The 4062-nt window shown below is 45.5% G+C and overlaps 1 long non-coding RNA gene across 1 annotated transcript in view; it reads right to left on the reverse strand.

Annotated features, from left to right (window-relative positions):
- Positions 1 to 2658, reverse strand: part of LOC109382804 (uncharacterized) — a 278663-nt gene extending 276005 nt beyond the window's left edge. Inside the window, exon 1 of the long non-coding RNA XR_002123986.1 lies at positions 2593 to 2658. This is a non-coding gene — a long non-coding RNA (uncharacterized LOC109382804). The remainder of the gene's footprint in view (positions 1 to 2592) is intronic.
- Positions 2659 to 4062: the final 1404 nt, after the last annotated feature.

Here is a 4062-nt window from a genome sequence, read left to right on the forward strand (position 1 = left end):
ATGGTTCCAAGACAATTTGCCATTTTGCTTTTGGCCAACCTTTGATTCCTTAATATTTCCCAAAGTTTTTTTTTATTAGAGTAGTACATACAGAGAGAGTGCCCAAAAAATGTATTCATGTTTGAAAAAAGAAAAAAAACTGTATTAAAATTGTTAATACAATGAATGACACTAGCATTCATTTGATTAACACCATCTTTTGAGCAAACATCATACTATACATTGCTACTGTAATTCAATTCAACTTCAAAAAGTAATTCAAAGATAACATCTCTTAAAATGTGTACATTTGTTTGGCAACCCCAGTATAAAGATTGGTTTGGTCATCCTCTCTTTTATTCTCCATGTTTGCTTCTGGCTTTAGTGAAAATGACTGAACTTTGCTTGACTGATGTTCATTTATTCATTCAACAAACATTTACTGACACACCCAATCCATCTCTCAAGGCCTCTGCAGGTTAGGGAAGACTGATATGTGGATGATGCTGCCAAGTGATGGGAGGGGTATATGCAGGCTAAGTGTCAGCATGAAGTAAGAACAGCTCAGTCAGCTCCCAAAGGGTATGCCAAGAGGTCTAGAAGTCAGTGTGGCTGCAGCTGAGTAGGGAAGAACGCATAGGAGTTGACCAGACAAGGAAGGGTGGGATGGTGACAGGTGCTGAGGCTCTGGCTTGAGCAGAGGCTACACATGGGGAGGCTTGGGAGATGAATGAGCCTGGAGAGGAAACAAGGGTGGGGTCGTGAAATTCCTTGGAGTCCAAATTCTATCCTGAAAGCCACAGAAAACCTCTGAAGGAAATTAAGCAGAATGACTGGCTTAGATTTTTGTTTCCAAAACAAGCTTTCTAGTTGCAGTTTGGAGAGCACAGACTGGAGCATGAGTGTCCTGATTCGTAGCAAGGCACCCGGTGTGAAGACAGTTGGAGCAATTCAGACAAGAAGTTATGAGGTCATGAGCTAAATCGATGACAACAAAAATAATAGTAAGAGCTCATATTTGTGCAGCACTTATTAATGGCAAGGCGCTGTGTGAAATGTTTTCTTTATATTAACTCATTTTATCTTTACAACAAGCCTGAGGGAGGTTTGGTACTATTGTCAACTTGACGCCACGGATCAGGAAACACAGATCAGGTTAGTAACGAGCCCAAGGTCTGAGAGCTATTCATGTCCCAGCCAGAACTCAAATCCAGAGGTCTGGCTGCAGAGTTCACCTCCTCCCAGCCCATTCTCCTTGCACACTCCTAGAGAGGACTGGGCGCCTTCCAGGAGTCTGGCTTGGGTACCTAAGCATTTGGGTTTCAGCTTCTTGAGCCTTCTCCTCTGAAGGAAGCCCCTCCCCAAGTCTGTATTTAGCCCCCAATGGTCCCCCCATACACCCACACTCCTACCATCACACCACCACCCCCTTTCTCCTTTGTAGTCCTTGCATCCTGCATTTGACCCTAAAACACATCTTCCAGTTGGAGTGAAAAACCTCACAAACATTGCCAATTAGGTCTGAGGAACCCAGACATTGAACCCTGGTAATACGTACAGTTGTTTAAGTCTGTTATTTTCCAATCAGACAGAACTGGGAAAACTTTGAACAAGCTTGTGTGGTTTCCTTCTCAGCGAGCGAGACCTTGGCAACCCTACTTCAGTGTTTCACACTAGGTTTTCTACGAACAGAACGCGTACCATCATTTGAGGCCAGCGTTTAACACACTTGGCAGGCCTGGTCTCAGACAGACACGCAGGAAGAAAGTGGCCCTGGCGGGCAGAGCTTCAGAGTCAAATGGCTTTCTTTCTCCGGGCATGAAAGTTAAAGCAAGCATCTGCAGCAAGAAACTTGTGTATTTCCTGCGTACAGGGAGACCCTGCCCCTCCCGGGCTGATACAACCCGCTTTGCACATCCTGCTTCTCTGGAGCTAAAAATAAATCGGTATGCACTGAAAAGCACTCACACACATGTCCCCAGCACGCCCCTTCCCGAGTCCCCGAGAGCAAGAGACGCAAATCTTTCGGGTCCTAAGTCCAAAATACAGACCACTCCTCCTCTGCATTCAACTAACGCCTTCCCGTCGCTCCCAGAGCCCCCTCCCCAGGCCCCCACCCCGCGCACACGCCTCCTGTATCCCCTCCCGGCCGACTCCGCCGGCTCGGGAACCAGCGAATGTACTCGACCCCAAGCCCAGCCCGGGAGCGATGCTCTAGAGATCCCTGAGCCACCAGGCGCACGAACGCCCCCTTCCGACCCAGCGCACCCCCATCCTGCCTGCCCCGCGCTCCTCTGCGCGTCCCTCGGCAAAGTTGCTCTCTCCTTTTCTGCCACCCATCCTCGGGGTGTTTGGTTTTGTTTTCTTTTCCCTCTGAGGCATTGGAGGAAGGACTGGGGAACTGACCGGGTGAAATGAACCCGGGAAGGACTGCGGGGACAGGTCCCGAGGACCGCGCGCTCCACGTGCCCACCCCGGCGCCAGCCGCGCCCCAAGCGCACCAGTCCCCCCAGCAGCCGCTCCCGACGCCACCGCCCCCAGCACACTCGCCCCGGCTGCAACAATAACTCCGCTCTGGCTCCGAAGAAGCCGAGAGCAGGCGCTGCGACTCACCGCCTCGGCTGCTCCCGGCGTCTGTGTCGCCGCGGGCAAGGCGGCGGCGGCGGCGGCGGCGGCAGCGGCGGCGGCAGCGCCTTCCNCACGGTTGGTTCATCTGGCAACCAACATCCATCTTCCAAGTGTCACCTCATTAGGGTAAATTCAGATATAGTTGAAAGGGGCTTCTTATGAGTAACAAAAGATATTCCTCTTATCTCTATCACTCAGAAATTCCAAGGATTTTAGGAGCTCTGTGCCAGCAACTGGGGACAAAGACCAAATATATATTTCTTATACTATCAAACTATCACAGCTTGAGGCATATGGTTGAATAAAAAAATAATTAAAAAAAAATATATATATATATGACTGTGTAAGTAAGAAACAAATCTCTCTATAAAAATAAAAACATTAAAAAATGTTCCAAATATTGACTCTGGTTGCCTTTGAATATTTGAATAATGGGTGATTTGTTTTTCTTTCTAATTTTCTATATTGTGCAGATTTTTTTCATGATAATACCTTACTTTTCTAATGGTGTGGGGGTGAGGATATGGAGGGAACAGCACCCAAGATCTGAGAACATTATCTTTAAGTGACTGGGTTAGAAAAATAGAAGACATAGTCTTCCTGATGCTTTCCCAGGAAACTTCGGAGGCCAGAGCTGACTTCTGTTTCTCACTGCTCGTCCTCAGTCTCACATGGAATGGCCATCATTTCTTCCAAAGAGCGACTGGGTGGAAACTCAACATCATAGACTTCCCACATCCCAATCCTCCCCTTCCAACAAGGCACAGAGCAAAACCCCATCAAAGAGCTCTTAATTTAAATGAGTTGTTAGAAATTTTAGATTACATGTTTAAAGAGACACGTGTGTGCACACACGCTTCCTCCCCCTTCCTCTGTTTTTCAAGGGCAGCAAGACAAACTCCAGGGCAATGATGCAGCAATCTGCCTCATTTAATCAAATGATAAGTCTAAATGATAAATGATAAATCTATTTATCAAAATAGAACAACAATGCAAAAGAGTGAGCACTGAAGGGACATCAGCCAGGACAACACCCCAATATTAAACAATTTTAAATAACAACAGAGTAAAGTCCATCTCTCCTCTCAAATTTGCCATATAGTCCAAATTAATCATCTCAGATTCTTATCGGCAGTATTTCAAACCCTATCTGTAACACTGAATTAGGCTAAACATTTCCCCTTCAAGTGCATACAATAGTCTTTAACACAGATATATATGTATCATATATATCTTTACACAACTCTTTACAAAAATCTTCACATAAAAATGAAAGATAATATCCCAAATATTAACACTGACCGCCTTTGACTTATGGGTGATAACACTACAATTATGTCCCTAAAAGTGTGGGGTAAATTAGAGACTTTTAGTTTCAATATTACTATAAATACACCAAAGGGCATTCACTGTTGAAAGAAATTCCCTGAAATATTTATAAAATAAAATTTAAAA

Source organism: Hipposideros armiger, unplaced genomic scaffold (assembly GCF_001890085.2).
Source record: "Hipposideros armiger isolate ML-2016 unplaced genomic scaffold, ASM189008v1 scaffold_70, whole genome shotgun sequence".
Taxonomy (NCBI): domain Eukaryota; kingdom Metazoa; phylum Chordata; class Mammalia; order Chiroptera; family Hipposideridae; genus Hipposideros; species Hipposideros armiger.